The 16,837-nt window shown below is 51.1% G+C and overlaps 1 protein-coding gene across 1 annotated transcript in view; it reads right to left on the reverse strand.

Moving 5' to 3' along the window:
- Window positions 1-16,837, reverse strand: part of TCF4 (transcription factor 4) — a gene marked incomplete in the record, with an annotated part of 169,706 nt that overhangs the window by 83,120 nt on the left and 69,749 nt on the right.

A 16,837-nucleotide genomic window follows, 5' to 3' on the forward strand; every position in this document is an offset into this window, starting at 1 on the left:
AGGCCCTACTGGTGCCACCACCTAAAGGCCCTACTGGTGCCACCTGAAGGACCTACTGGTGCCACCACCTGAAGGCCCTACTGGTGCCACCACCTGCGGTGCCCCAGGATGTTCCTGGAGCCGCCCATCACCTCGAAGGATGGATACCAAAGAGATGCTGGGTTCCCTGTGTGGTCCCCTGCCCATGCCACCGCCGTGTCCCCGGGACGCCAGGCACTGCTGCGGGATGCAGGTGACAGGAGGGGCCCTTCAACCCGCTCCGTCCAAGGAGCAGCGGTGTGTTACCATTCACTAAGCACTGGATTGTCGTCTCCAAACTGGCTGGCTGCACGGAAGGAGAAAGAATCCAAGTCATCGCACCCAACAAATCGTATGGGTTAGCAGAAAGGGGAAGAAAGACGGCTTGTGCCGGTGAGCTGAGCTGGAAGAGAGCTGTTTCTAAACATGGGGAGAAAAACACCGAGTACCCAAAGCCACGGGTCCCTGCCCATGGCTCTGCTGTCCCTGGCATCCAACCCCACCAGTAAGGGCTCGCCCCGCGCCCCATCTGCAGCCCCCACCACCCAGAGCCTCCATGGCCAAACCCGAAGCCGTAGCCCCCGGAACAAAACATTCATTTCTTCCTTGTTGGACAGATTTTGCCAGCGCTCTGTAGCACGCTTGAACTGCAGCAGCCTGAACTGCGCTGCATTAATAATATAAAAAAAAGTGCAAGGGACACGAGGAAGAATGAAGGAGGCTGAGATAAAAGTGTCCAGCCGAAAGCAAGCTGAAGCCAGTCTATTTAACTGCAGAGATACAGAAGATGTTCTTGTCGCGCTCACTTGATGGAAGGTCTTGGCCAGGCAAATACCCAATGAACTGCATTGAAAGTCTGAGAATACGCTGCAGTCACAAGGCACAAAAAAGGGCTCGCTTAGAAATAAACAAACCAAACCCCTCCGCTTTATCTCGGCTCTCCGCTGTCACACAGGATGGTCAGGGTCTCTTTACATATGCTTTCGGATACACGTTTTCATTTGTACAGGATTACTGCAGAGTGACCAAGCTCTTTTTTGGCAGGTTTTGACAGGGAGTAGGAATGAAGGTTCAAAGGGGAAATTCTGATGGCACATCGACCGGAGCCAAGGAATATCTCCTACCTCCTTTTCTGTCCAATACGTCTTCTCTCAGCTTTTATGCAAAGTCTTGAAAAACACAAGACGCATCTCTTAAGTAACGTTTTCCAAGTATCCACCTTGAGTCTTGGACCGTGATCAATCTGCGGGGCACAGCTCATTTCCCAGCACCTCGTTGTCTTTCATCTCCTTATTAAGAGAATTTTTCCCAATTCTTTCCATGAGGACCCTGCGAATGCTCACATATTCCATCTCCCAGAAATTTTTTTCGCTCCCAGAAGTGCCCTACCGTTTTATGCTGTCTGCTTGCTCACACAAAACTTGCTATAAACTCCGTAGTGCCAAACCCACCATACCTATTAACATCTCCTAGTGCCATAAGGAAAAAAAGTCAGCTTGCGTTTTGCACAGGCTTCCTTCTCTTCCAACAAAGAGAACCCACACGTTTGCATTAATAAATTTGTCTTTTCTGGCTCAAAAGAAACGGCAGTACAAAAAGCAGATGTGTACACCGCATTCTTTCAAATTAAATTTCCAAAGGCTGAGCGCACTCCGCTCAGGATCACAGGCGCTAAAAAGCCACCTCCTCCTCCTTCCAGGGTCATTACGGAGATTCCACTTCTTCTGTTGCGCCAAGGACAGCAGGTAAACCTTCAGCCTTGAGAAACGAGCACCGGGCGCTGCGCCGGGCCGGCCCTCCTGGCGAGGCTGGTGCCGGGAGCAGGGCAGGCTGCGCGCTGCTGGCACGGCCGCGGGAGCAGCAGAGCTTCTAGCGCCCTGACGCGGGCACCAGAGATGGAGGGTGTGGGAGTCCTGCAAGTTCAGATGTTGCCAGAAAGATAAGAAAACGGAAGAGCTGCCCAGGTGCCTCTGAAGGAAGAAGTGCATAGACACAGAAGCACAGAGGGGATATCCGAAAATCAGATATTTCAAGAAAAATACGTATCTACTATCCCATATTGACCTCAGAGTACGCAGAGCGCCGAACCTAGTCCACCACCAAGGCACGCAAAGCAGAAGGAATTTCAGGACTCCTGACCTGGGCACCAAGCAGACCCACGGCAGACACAGAAACGTTTCCATCTCTCACTCCTGACAGCACCTGGCTCCACTGCCGGCCACGAAGACGTCCCTACGACACCTCCTCTGGATTTCTGCATGGAGGCCTCATCACACCTGGCCTTTGCTTGGCTCATGCCCCATGTCCTCTCTGTCACCAGACCAAGTACCCCTGTACCATCCCACACTCTTCCAACGGGATTCTCTGCAACCCAACCTGCCCTGGAGCAGCCAACCTGGCTTCCCCCCTTTCCAAATGGGGGGACTCTCAAAGCGGATGGCTGTGCCGCTCACCCCTGCACAACCTCCTGTATGTCCAGGTTATGCATACACATCTGGCTGCGCTGATCAATAAATCCGCACTGAAGGCAGTCCCCAGTAATGCAATAAGCCGTACCCACCCATCCTATGCAACTATGGGAGGCAGGTAAGGATCTGTAGTAACTCAGTGTGGCCCTGGCTTACCTGCACACCCAGAGCTGCAGGCAGTGCCCAGCACACGCTGCATGCGCTGCACAGAGCTCCCACTAACACAGGATCACTGACCTGCACTGGTGATGGCTGCTGCATACAGCCAGTGTCAGGGCTTCTCAGAGTCTCAGCATCATTAGGGCTGGAAAAGACCTCTAAGACCACCAAGTCCAACCCCAGCCCACCGCGCCGTGCCCACTGACCATGTCCCTCAGTGCCACATCCCCACGGTTCTGGGACGCCTTCAGGGACGGGGACTCCTCCACCTCTCTGGGCAGCTGTGCTGGAGCAGCACCGCTCCTTTCGAGATGAAATGCTTCCTAACATGCACACTGAATCTCCCCGACACAACTTGAGGCCGTCACCTCTCGTCCTGCAGACGTTACCTCGGAAAAGATGCGGACCCCCACCTCGCTACAACCTCTTTTCAGGGAACTGTTTTCAGGATTTTATTCTCGTTTTGCCCTTGATTTTCTGGTGACCCTGAGGAGTCACAACTTCCTACCCGCAGGTGAGCAAAATCCATCTGGATGTGGACAACCACCAACCCTGACCGCCATACCTCCTCCTCCTGCTCTCTCCACGGTCACACGCCTCATCTCCTCCCATCCCCTTGTCCATCTCCACAACAGAAAGATCAGACGATGCTGAAGGCAAAGAGGTGGGCAAACTTCCACCTAGCTCAAGCACTGCAGACGCTGCCAGGGAAAACGTGCTGGATTCACTGAGAACCCATGGGGCGAGCAGATCCTACGTGCTCACCCAGCAACACAGCAAGGAGACCTTGGGAAAGCCCCACGGGGTCAGCACGTTCCACCCATCCCATGCATGGGGCGAGAGGACAGGAGAAAGTCACCTCTCCCCCAGCAGTGTGTTAGCGAGGCTTCGTTCATCAACGCGAGCGCAATCCTTGTCGATCCTCGGGATCTGAACCCGGCTGGTATGCGAGCACATCAAAGCGGACGCGCAACAGGACGCGATGTGCAGGCAGAGGAGTGCTCACAGTCAGCACGTGCACCAGGGGACATTGGGGCACGGGAGCAGAGCCGGAGGTGGGGGAACTGATGAAAGTGGCAAAGAGAGAAGTTTGCAAATGAGAGAAAGAATGTGAGAGCACAAGCAGAGTGGAGAGAGTGGCTGGCTCAATTCAATTCCTCTAAATTCAAAGGGAGGAACAATGAAGCAAGACCACGAGGGCTGCAGGGAAGGTGGAAAGGAAGGAATGGGCTCCATATTCCTCCGTCCTTTTTTTCTTCTCTTTTTCTGATTGCTTCCTTTCTTGGTTTTCTGCTCTCCTGACTCCTCTGTCCTTCATTATCCTCTTTCCTGTTATTTTGCTCAGAACTGGCAAAAATTACAAACTGCACAGGCGTTAAAACTGGCCCGAATTCCAAATATAAGCCCAAATCTAGGCCAGGGGTATATTTGGCAAATACAAATCCTTGCCAGATTTACACAGCTCTAATAATAAGGTGACAAGAACCGTGCACAGGATTACGGATGTGGCCTCGCTCATCCCTTACGAAGTGCCAAAACAGTTTCCTTTGACTTTTATTCAACCTTTGCTCACGAATCTCAGACCATTAGCTTTAAAAAAAAAAAAAAACCCAGACTCCTGCTTTGCATTTGGGTGAAGGTTTACACATGCTGCTTTCCACCACCCCTCCCACCTGTCTCTCTCCATGAAACACCCGCGCTCGCCCACGCGGAGCAGAGACCGGCCCCACCTCGCACCCCCCACCCGAACGGGGCCAGCGCAGAGACAGCTCCCAGCTCCCCAGCTGCACCCCGCAGCCGCCAGAGCTGAGTCTGGCTTCCCACCTGGCACAGCCTCCCTTCCCTTCGGCATCACCGCAGAGCAGGTTCACCGTGCCCTCTTCCCTCCTTATTCTGCGTGGTGCCCAGGAGCAGGGGACATCTCCGCGCTGCTCCTGACACCTGCCGTCGCTTGACACCCTCCCCACCACCAGCGTTCTCCCAGCACCCCACCGACACATCTTTCCTCTCCTCCCCTCCCCTTTCACTCGTACTCCCACTCTGCACTTAAGCAATTATTTTACTCCGCATTTTATAATCTGGAAAGCGCTGAAAACAAACGAGAGCAGCAGCAGCAGCAGCGCCGGCTCTGATTTGACGGAGCCACGCTCAGGGCCGTGCGATGCGGCAGCGCTCCTCTGCCCGGCTCCAGCTGCAGCGCTGCGCCCAAAGCTCTGCTCTGTACCTCCTTTCTTCTAAGAGCGGCTCGCTCCCCTCCGCTCTGTATCATCAGCAAATCTCATTACATGATGGAAGAAATATGTGCACTCTTATGAGAGAACAAGTCTGGCTTCAAAGCCAAGTCCATTCCCAACATGTTACAGGTGTGCACCACATGAGCAGGCACAGAGACTGCAACTGTTCAGGGTGTGATGACAGCTCCATATAACGTGATCAAAAACATTTCACATGTTAAAAAAAAAATCAAAAGTTAGACAGAGAATTGTTCTGCCGTACAAAGAGGTGAAATCTCGTCGAACAGAACATACTAGAACGGGCTGCCCCGTGGAGTGATGGAGGCCCGGCCCAGCCCAGCCCAGGCAGACCCCGCCGCCTGCTCGGCCTGCTGGGCCCCCCCGGGGCTGACCTCAGTTTTGGTCATGAATTTCTGGTCCGTTTTCAGAATATGTTAGGAGAGAAGCAAAAAGACACAAAGGCCGGAGCCCCACCGCTCACGCGCCACTGTGAATCCGACAACAAAACAGCACAAAACACATTTTAGAACGGCAGGAATTTGGGATACGCTACAGATGTGGAACGTTTTGATTCGGGGCACGGAAAGCTGGTTTTTGTCATTACGGCAGAAGGCCGAAGTACCTCTGCAATGGAAGTCACTCCCAAGTGAACACCCAGAAGTCCAACGCCAACACAACCACCAAGCGAAGGAAGCTCTGAGCGTTACGTCCTCCTGCACCCACCAACGCCCTGACAGGATACAGCTCTCTGCAACTTCCAGAAATGGCAAACGGAGACCACACCGAGCGGACTGAGGATCCTGCCTGAACTGAGGAACAAGGAACACGGGTTCCAAGAACCGTGGGGATGTGGCACTGGGGGACACGGTCAGCGGACACGGGGGGGATGGGTTCGGGTCAGACTTGGTGGTCTCGAAGGTCTTCTCCAACCTGAACGACTCCGTAGTTCTAAGGACGCGATTTGGTCACGGCCAGGGGGTGGCTGGGAGCGACAGGAATCAAAACGCGTGTGAGTGGATGGCTGCAGGTGATAGGCTCATACTCTGGAAGCACTGGAGATTTCCCATCCACATAAGAGGGATTATGAGACAATTTATCATCTATTCAAAGAATCCCCAGCGTCCCAAGAGATGCCGCTTCAGCGGCTGGTGGCAGAATAGAAGGCTGCTGCGAAGCGAAAGCGAATGCCACGGTGATAAACAGCAGCATCCAAGCTACTGCACATCTACGGGATGTTTTCACAGAGATGAGCCTTAAAGGAGAGCTCTGTGCAAATCCAGGTCAAGCTTCAGGAGGTTCATCAGCCCACCAGTGCCACTCCTGTTCCTCAGCCCTCAGCACCTCCCCGGACAGCACCCGGAGGCTGCGCGGAGGCAGCAGCAGGTGCGTCTCCTTGGGGTGAGCGGCAGAACCACGGGGACGCGCAGGCTGCAGGCAGAGCAAGGCAGAACTGCCCCTGCTGAAACCTTTGCCCTGCAGCTGCAGGAACGAGAAACTGGCAGAGAACATCTGACGGCAGCTGCGTTGGGGAAGAAGGTGAGATCCCCTCTCGGGACAGAAGAAAGAGTTTGGTCTTCGGCAAAAGCTTTCCAAAGGGCGGGAAGGAAACTTCTGCCCGGCGGGACCTGAAGCTGTTTGATCTGGATTCTATTTCTGAAGTATTGCAAGGTTTTAAAAATAAGCGTTTTGCTGAATCAGCTTGGTATCCAAATGTTACAGATCTCCTCTACCAGATGGACAATCCAAGTTCAGTTTCAGCCTGCTTTTTCTTCCACAATCCACCAAATATCTCTAAATTTTAATTGCTGCTCTTCTAACATAGGTGTTGAAGAAGACCAGGAGTCCTAAGCACGCAGACTTGCAACGGTTTAGCTCCGTGTTAAATATTCTACCCACTGCCTCCCACGGGGTCTGCAGTTTGCCCGCTGGATGGAAATCAAGCATCTCATTTTTCCTCCAACTTCAGCAACAGCTAGTGCCAGCCGACCCTACAGGACCCGGAGCCCAACAGATAAAAGAAACTAATTAATCTGGATCAGGAAGAGGTTCGAGAACCGCTGATAGCAGAACTGTGCCACCAAGCATGCCCCTGAAGAGACGAACACCAGGCTGAGGAGCAGGGCTGGCAGCACGACTCATTGCAACGCCCAGGTCCTGTCCTTCACAAACACGGCGCAGCTCGCCCACGGTCACATCCTGAAGATGGAGTCACAAGAACAGCGCTGCTGTAAGTCATCAGGAGAACCAGGAAGAGCATCCAGAAAGAGAGCGGACTGCTCCGCAGGCCCAGGTTCAGACTGGCAGGGCGTCAGCTCTGCAGTGAGGATAAATGCAAGGCCAAAGCAGGAGACAGCGTGGGACAAACCCAGGGCTCCTCTCAGGGTTGCCAGCACGGGCTGCTGAGGACGCCAAGGAATGGAAGGGAGAGCTGGTTTGGGGTTTTCTTTTTTCCCCGCAAACAAATATTCCTTTCTCTTTTCTTATTTAAGAATTCTATGACGGCTCCTCTATAGAGTTTAATCCAACTACTGATGTTCTCACCCACCGTGTGATCACCCATTCTGGAATAATCCCTATTTCCTTCAATATTTCTTGACTCTCTCCTGGGAAATCTATATCTGATTCTGGCATCTGTTCCCCATCCTCTTTTGTGAACACTGAGGCGAAAAATCCATTTATTTTTTAGCAGTGTCTACATCATCTGTCAATAAATTACCCTTTCCATCTCTAAGAGGTCCTAAAATCTGCTTTACTGACCTCTTCTTCTTTATGCATCGCAATAATCTTTCATGATTACTTATCTTAACCTCGTGTACACCCTTCTTTCCTTCTTTCTATCTTTGCTCTCGTATTATTATTTTTTAACATTCAGCCTCATTCCACGCATTCTCGACAGCACTTGATGTTTTCCATCTTGCATTCTTCCCTCCTTCCTTACGCTTACCTTTTACCGTGGTTGTTCATCTGTATTAGGCTGCTGGTTTCCTCCTCATCACAGTATTTATTCATAGCATAACCGTGCAGAATATTCTTGCCACACTTATTTGTCAGTTGGTACCAATTCCCCTTGATGTTGTGTATTTACGCAGCACCATCTTTCCCTGTGAAAAGAGGTTCTAATATGCAAAGCCAAACGCGAGCTGCTGCTAAGAACGTAATAGTTGCTCGGTTTGCACGCTTCCCTTGTTGTGCTTTGTGTTATCAGTAGGTAATTCGGTGCTTTAAAAGCCACATTAACGCTCAGTCACCAACAGTTACCCTGAAGTTTTACTGATTTTCTCATTTTTCTGTCTTTCCTTTTTTTTTTTTTTTTGCTTTGTTTTACTAACCGAAGTGAGGAATGACTGAGATTACTGCCGTTGGGCCGTCCCCAAATTACAGTTCCTAAAATGAGCTCTCTCTCCAGATTTTCATTTCTCTTCTGGGTGCTGCTCCCCATATGTGGGGGACTTGTAATCTCAGCCAACCGCAAATCCAGGTCAGAACTGGCTTTGGAATAGATTCCCTGGCTACGAGATTTACACAAATGGTAAAATTAAAGAAAAAAACACGCTCCTGGAGGGCACATTTGGCATTTGATGGCTGTGCACACCACTAGCAGGCATTTTCAATTCTAGTGATACGTAACAAATGGAAACACAGATAGCAGAAAGTGTATGACCGTTTGATATAATTCATAACTATTTAAACAACAATTTAAAAAATGCTTGTCACTAAATCCTTTCTGACCTAACTACACAGTTTTTTTCATTCCAGAATTAATCAAAACTGCTTTCCCCAGATGACTCACACTGTATACGTATATATATAAAGTGACACTTTTCAATATTTGATAGTTAGCCCCATTTCTTCTTTAGCATATCTAGTTGGCAGTTTGCTCCCCAGCATATCTTCACGGCTCTTAATCCCCTGCTCTTCTTAGAACTATTGAATGTGCCTAAGACTGCAATCACACAGCAAAAGCCTGCAAAATAAAGAAATACATCGGGGCGCCCTGACTTCAGTTAAAAGGAAATATAATCTAATTAAAGTACCGATGGTTCCTGTTAAAGGCATGCTCCGTATCTTTTTATTTCACGTGGTCCAAGGATCAAAGCACGGACCTATATACCATCAGCCTCGCATCGTGTGAGAACTGGTGCTGTCCCTAATTCAGACCATATGGCAAGACGTATCTATCGGCATGATGCTGCGGAGGGTTACCGTACCCTCCTGTCATACCCTTTTTATCATTTCATCGGAGCTCTTTTATATTTGATTTTGTACATTCTGCGCATCTGACCGAACGTGCAGCTCCGGAGCCGCGCTGCAGGCTGGGGCAGGCACCGAGGCGTCGCGGCAGAAGCTGCCAGCAGCGGCCTTGGGAGAGAGAATTAAAAATGGAACCACGGGAGTAAAAAACACTTTTTGTTACACGGCCACGCTGTCTCCCTGCAGAAGTCAATGAGATAACGCTGTCTCCCGAAGGCGGCCTAGGTTGCAGGCCGGGGTTACAGGAGCGCGGCCCAGGTGTTTGTGTGATGGTTGCGCTGGCCAGCAGCGCGCTGCCAACGCTTTGCCTCTGCGTCACCCCAGTGCCACCAACGCGAGGGTTCCGCCACGCCTGGGCCCGGGCGGCCGCGGCTTCACCTGCTTTCATGTTGCAGGAGAATACGCCAGGGCCCACCAAAAGAAGTCGACCTTATTTAGCTCAAGCCTCCTTTGATTCAACATCTCCGTGCGCCGCGCGGCTCAGGCTGAAGGTAAGCACGGGCTCAAAATGATTATTAATTATCCAGCTAGCTCGGCATTGTTTTACACATTCTGTGCCTTAACTAGAGAGCATAACAAAACCATTGTTTTTGCCTGTTTAACCGACCATGACTGGAGCAGCTATGTAAATGACCTAGTAATTCAACAAATTTGTTTTGTTTCACAGATTTTCCCACATGCACGCTTTCCAGCTGCAGTGAAAACCCAGCCCGCATCCAGGCCAGCCGCGTCCTGCTGGGGCCTCCACCTCTACAGCCACCAGCATCCCTGGACGCAGCCAGGAGACTCGCTCACACCGGGACCCAGGCTTTTGTTCACCGTGGGTTTTTTCTGCTTCTAAATGTGCCTATCAATGGCCGTCTTGGCGGGGTGAGATTTAGCAGAAATTGAATTTTTTCCTCTCTATGAATATTTTAAGGAAGTCACTTATACGTTTCTTTTAATGCTCAAACAGGTGTGAGCTCAAATTCCCTCTGCCACTAATATCAGCTCAGCTGGAGAAGAGCAGCAAATGCTTATTTGAAAGCCAAACGAAGTTCATCTCTATAAAGGGCAGAAGCTCGTTAACCATTTGGGCGCCTTACAGATGTTAGCATGCCATTCAGCTCTGTCATCATGTGCTTGCAAGGCACAAGAACGCAGGATCACAAGAGCAGGGCAACCCGTGCGGAGCAGAACCTGCCCAACAACTCCTGCTCCGCATCGCCCAAGCACGGGGCCAGAACCCAGCCCCACAGCAGCAGCAGGAATCGCACAGCCCCACACTCCCACCCGGGGCTCAGCGGCCCCACTACCACCCCACTCCCACTCTGAGGCTCTGCAGGCCCAGCTTCTATTTTGCAAGCTCGCAGCTCGCTGCAATTTGTACTCTGAATACCGATCAAACGCGCCCGTAGTTCAATGCAAAATTTTCACGCAGCGTTACTCTATGCCACGCTATGCGGAGTACAACTGCCACACAAAATAACTTCTTAAAAACGCTTGGACTTGTTTAAGAACAAAATACAGCGGAATGTAAACTTCACTGAAAACTATGTAGTACAAAATAATATTTCAATTCTTTGCTCAGTGTGCAGACATTAATTGCCACAGTCTACGGTTTCTATTTATACATCTGCTGCTCGTTCCCCAAATAAATGGAAATGTCCTTGTCCTTTCTTCTCTTGCGGGCTGCACCAGGGGCCTGGGCCTTAACTCTTGGGTGGAACTGCACAGCATTCCTATCTTTGTCTACACGCTGCTTTTTAGCGCGGACTTTTTCTGATAATTTCGTTCACGTGCTCGTGAGCAGCAGCAGCAGCAGGCACACGGCAGGGGGAAGATACGCCAGCACTGCCTGCCACAAAGCTCCTGTAAGGCCCCTTTCCAGGCCCCTGCGGACAGGGTGATTTTCACTGTGGTTACCGTAGAAAACGGAACCGCTCCATCTGAGCTCCGTGGGTCTCGGCCTCGGCACCCTGCATAGCTGCACTCAGAGCCGCAGCTCGGGGTTATCCAGAAGCACTTCTGCTTTGTTGTGCAGAAACCGCTGAAAGTGATCCAGAAAAAATGGGCTGGGAGAAATCCTGCACAGCTGCTGCCGTGTAACAGGGGGAAGGAACTCGCAGCCTTCGCTTACAAGCAAATTTAGACACATGGCCGCCGAAGAACAGTACACATCATGCCTGAAATTAGCCGCTGTTTCATAATTTAGCTCTTGAGATGTGTTTACGGTAGTGCCCTGCTGGGAGAACACTTAAGAGGGTGCACTGATTCCATGGCTTAGCTTTGTTTGGAAGGTTGGAGAACGACAAATGTTGGTCGGGGAAACAGCTCAAAATTGGGTCAAAAAAATCCAACGGGCAGCTTTCGCTGGATTTAGGTCTATTTGAAAACCACGTCTCAGACAGCCCAGCCACCTCGGTCAGCCTTCTGCGCTCACAAGGGGATGGGAGGAACACGGTTAGGTTGGCAGGCACGTACGCTCGTGCACAACTCAGCGGGGTGGTTGGAAGCAGAGCCGAGTGCACCTAGGGGTGAATAAAACCACCCAACCAAAAAAACGAGGTGCCAGATGCAGACCTGCCAGCACATGACAAACCCGCCCGTCAGCTCAGCCTGGGCAGCCAACGCTGGCCCCTCGGACCCCGCTTCCTCCTCCTCAGCAAGGGCATCGGCGGCCGTGCTGGGTGGTGGGACCGGTCTCCTCCAGGTCAGAGCAGCTCTGGATAAATATAGCAATGCTGCTCGCATTCCCGGCATGTTTTCCATCCACGAACACCGGACCACGTCAAAGACCTCCTTGTAGTCCGGCCAGTTTGGTTTCCTTTGGGATGTGGCACCCACGTACCCCACCCGCGGGTCGCATCGCGCCCATGGGCTCCTCCTAAACCTGTCACTGCGCTGCAGGGTCAGCCGCACCGGCACAGTTCTTTAAAACAAGAGCTGGAGCCTCAGATTTCCAGCCCTTCAGCTTCTGAAGGCTTCTCCCGACCTTTAAAGTTATTAGATTCAGATTTTCTGTTCTCGAAATTCACCTTCGCTGGTGCTTCAGGCAGACAGACAGCTGCAGATTTTTCTGGAAAACAGTTTTTGCGATTCCTGAAAATTCACCTTTGACTGCTCTTCAAAAAAACATCCCGTGTTTCTTCCCGTATGTCATATGGAATTTATTTTTTGCATGTCTAATAGTCACGTCTTAATTCCTTTCCACTGCAGGCTGTCAGACTCCTTTAACAAACACCCCCTTCGCAATATTAATAAACTGCACGGCACCGAAGAGATTGTGGGAAACGATAACGCTACAGACAACACCAACACAAACAAGTGGCTGCTGAGCACACGCTCCCGTACTGCGGCTGACCAATACGAAGCAGCGCAACCGAGAGATGACCAAAACCTTCTGCACTGCAAATTTACGACTCAAAATTGCTGGACAGTTTCTGACATTTCCCTCACGGTTCTCCTCGTACCTCGACTCCTCCAGCTGCAAAGGGGGACCCGGAGCCACCTGACATAACAGAAGTGGTGCGAAAAAGAATTAATGTTCGTGACGTGCCAGGCTCTAACTGAGAAAACCAAAAATCTGCCAGGATGAAATGTAATCTCATTTTAGGAAATGTTGAAATCATTTCTGCAGAAGGTTAAAAAAATAATAATCAGGCTGAGTCAGATACACAGCATGGAAAATTTCATCCCAAATGTTTATAGTTTAGCAATTGAAAGCAAGGCCTTATAATGCCGTGTTGGGTAAACTTAACTAATCTGCAAAAATTCCAGTTCTACTTATAATAACAGTAACGGAATCAAAGCCGTACAGATTAAAAGCAAATACCACAGCAATATTCATACGGAGACAAGTGCTATCATAGCATTAAAAATAATATTAAAATTTGGCATGTACACAGAGTATCCAAGGAACTCAGGATGTTTTCCAGACAGTAATTTATCAATTCTCACAATATCCTCGCGAAATATATAGCATGCATTCTTCAGACAGATAAATAGGAAGGTTCCTTCCAGCACCAGACTTCGGGCTGCAGGAACGCCAGCTCCCAGCCTCAAGCGCCCACGACAGCACAACCCTAAGCCGATTCGACGCAGCCAGTGAGGAGGGGAAGAAAGCCTCCGTCACTGCATCCATTCCTCACTTCATGCTTAGCAATAGAAAGAGACTTGTCCTCACATACTAGATCACTGGCCAGTTCCTACCACAATTAAGCAACGTACATTCAGCGAGCTTACAGAATCCAAGAATCATAAACACTGGAAGAGACCTCTACGATCACCAGGCCCAGCTGCCAGCTCGGCCGCACCATGCCCACGAAGCCACGTCCTCCAAGCAGGGCTCCAAGCAGCACCTGAGCAGCCGCCCGCCGGCACCGCAGGCAGCGAGCAGAGCGGGACTTTCAAAGACGCTGCAAACCACTTTGAACACCGGAAATACTATGCCAGCTGCAGATTCCATGCTGCAGAATAAGAAATCGTTTATATTTTAATCTCTTCTATTCCTGTTTTTACTGTACTCGACACACTTGACTGTGTCAGGGCAGGTTCTCTCCCAGACTGAGCGCTCCCTGCCCCCTGATCGCGGCAGCTGGGAGCACCCACACCCTGTCCCTGGGCGCACAGCGGGACGGAACTACCATGAACCAGTGAACCCAAACACCCATCACCAGCCCAGATGGGACCACGGGTCACTCTGTAAGCCAGCACTTCTCCCACAGCGCCTGAAGCCTCCAAGTGACCCTGCGGCAAAGCACTCCATGAAGGAACAGGCAGTCAGAAGCAAGTTACCGAGTGCTGGCACATGATCTCACGTGCCAGCAAGACGTCCAGCGCAGCAGGACAGAAAATGCTCAGCAAGGGCAAATATGGAAACGGAGCGGTGAGGAGAATCCGTGCCATGCCTGGTGGCAGCCTTTGGCCCTCACATCGCTGCTTGTTTCAGGCCATGCAAGTGCTCTTCCATTACTTCCAAGAAAACAAAAAGCAGAGCACTCGGGCTTCAGGGACACACAAGGCTAGCGCTGTTTGAACACGCACAAGCCGTACTTTCAGGAGGAGCCCGAGGAACTGCGCACCACGCAAGAGGCCTGGTGACTTCGGCAGCCCTGCGGCGCTGCGCTGGGTGCCAGCCACGGGAAAACCTATCTTAAAAATAAGCACCTGGAAAGTGAAACACAACGTAAGCCCTCACTTGGGCACAGCCTGCCTGCAGGTTCTGTGCAGTGTGACACAAAGGCCTCCGCCCGGCAGGGCCCAGCACAGGCCTGGTGATGGGGCCCAGGCTGAGCACAGCCAACAGCCCATGGCCTCCACCAGCACCCATCCTGCGCGGCCCCGGCTGCAGCCCAGAGCAGGGCCCACCCATGCATGGGGCTCTGGGGCTTTCTGCCGCTCAGGACAGCACATGTTCGGCCCAAGACACGAGCAGGGGTCAGCAGAAGGAAAGAAGCCGAGACGAAGCATTCAGGGGACGGTGCTGGCGCTAACTGCACTCCCTAAAAGCAGCGTGTGCATAGAAGAAGCATGTGAAATACAATACACTGCCACGTTTACTGCTTTCGGTAAAACTTAACATTAATCCCACAACTATCAAGCCTGTTTCTGATTCAGCATTAGCAGTAATAAATGCTCACTTGCAAAGACAAGTCAGATGTGTTTAATCAATGCATTGATCGTGCTATCTAAAAGCAATAAAGCCAGGCCCTCCCTCGGCTGCTGCACCCCTCTCGGTAGCGGCTCCATGGAAGGCAGCAGCACGCAGCAGCGTCAGACCGATTCAGGATAGGTGATAAGCAGGGGCTCTTCATCAGCTGCCAAGAGAAAGAGCATGAAGTGAACCGTACAGCCCACTTCTGCAGGCACAGGCCATGCAACACCAGTGGTGCTGGGGACCTTGAGAGAGCTCAGGGACAGGAATGGAGCAGTAACACCACACACCTGCAAAAATGGGATCTGGGAGCCGGGGGTCAGGATGCCTCCATTAAACTGCAGCATGCACCTCCACGGCAGCGATATTCAGAATCCTCCCCAAGTCACCAATGCAGGCATGATCAGCACAAATTTACAGGTGTCTCTGTTAAGGCAGCACTTCACGAGCATCCTATCAGCAGCAACATCAGCATACTCATGGCCCGTTCTCTAGTCCCAAATGGTGGAAACGGAGCTGAGGCCCACCACAGCACTTCCATGGGAGGGAAATGTCCACACATCTCCGTGTCCCCAGCTCCTCCAGTACCAACACCCTGCATCCAAGAACACAGCAACACCACGGCACCGAAGGACACAGGTCCCACCAGCTCTGCTGCCCAGCCGGACAAGTTAGGAAGAGTCCAGCCCAACTACCAGAGAAGCAGGCTGCGCAGCGGCTGTGGACTGCAGGAGGCAGCCATGAGTCCCAGCAGCACACGGGTTCTCTTTCAGTCACACCGTCTTGCACACAAAACAATGTGTGTGAGCAGAGCAACACTGTCCACACAGCCAGCTGAAAATTCCAAACTGTATCAACAGTCAAAAATCAAGGGTGCCTCAAGAACACGCTCCTGCGGGTCACCAACATGCTCCTGGCTCAACTCATGGGCTGGAGAAGACAGCTCCAATGCAGAGCCCACCACAAGGCTAGCAGAGCCCACGCAAAACGCTCTGCTGGAGACAACTGGGACTTTCTAGCAACGTGGCAGGGATCAAAAATTCTTAATCAGAATCCCCAGTGGCTTAATTCCCTCTGACTCTAAATGTACCTCTAGAAAACAACTATTTCTTCAATCAGGTGAAACCAGTATTTTCACTGAGATGGCAAAAACAATCAGACAGGAATTAGATTTTTCTGTAACCCAAGGGCAGGCAGAAGCGAGAGAGACTTTTAAGTTCTTCAGATCCAAATTAAAGGTTAAACTTGAAAGCATCCCACAGCCCAGTGGGCTCCACAGAACTGTGTGGCTATTTGTGAAGTGTCTTTGTGCACTACCTAAGCCCCATGGCGTGAGTTAAGAAGGGAGTGCTGAAATTTCCATGCTTTTTTTGGCACACGCTAGACCCTTTAAAACTGTTGTAACCATGTCGTGTATGCGAATACGTACAAATGACTACAAGCTCCAACATCGCCCCATATGTTCAACAACTCACAAATATTTCCCAATATTAAAAGACAAGGCATATTTTAGGGACGTATATTAGAGCTGAAGAATGATATACCACAGTTACAGCTCCGTGTTTTTTTTGGCTCGCGCTCAACCCTTTAAAGCAAAGCATTTGGTTAGTTCATTGACAACTGCAGAAGAAGGGTGTGATCCTGGCCAAGCGCAAACATTACTAATATTTTTACATCATATATTTACTTTAGCCGAACTCATTTATCAACCGCAATTAAAAAAAAAAAAAAAGTAGCTATCATTCACTTACAAATAATTACGGCCTCGCTTCACGCCGCTGCTAAGCTCAACGGTGATTCAGGGGTGTCAGACATCTCTATCGCGGGCTGTGGGCTGGGAGAGGACCCCGCCAAGGCCCCGGGCAGCTCTGCTGCTCCCAGCACCCGGCACGCGGGAGGCTGCAGCACGCAGGTCCCAGCAGGCAGCACCCATCGCGCTCCAAAACAAACAAAGGCCTCAGTGTCCCTCAGCAGCCATTTATCCCTTCCCTTTTGTGAACGTACACTCGGAACGTTTTCAGAAAGCCTTTCCTATCCCGCAAGCCCCGCTCGGAGCACGTCCTTCTTTCCGC

The sequence above is a fragment of the Numida meleagris genome, chromosome Z (genome assembly GCF_002078875.1).
Source record: "Numida meleagris isolate 19003 breed g44 Domestic line chromosome Z, NumMel1.0, whole genome shotgun sequence".
Lineage (NCBI taxonomy): Eukaryota > Metazoa > Chordata > Aves > Galliformes > Numididae > Numida > Numida meleagris.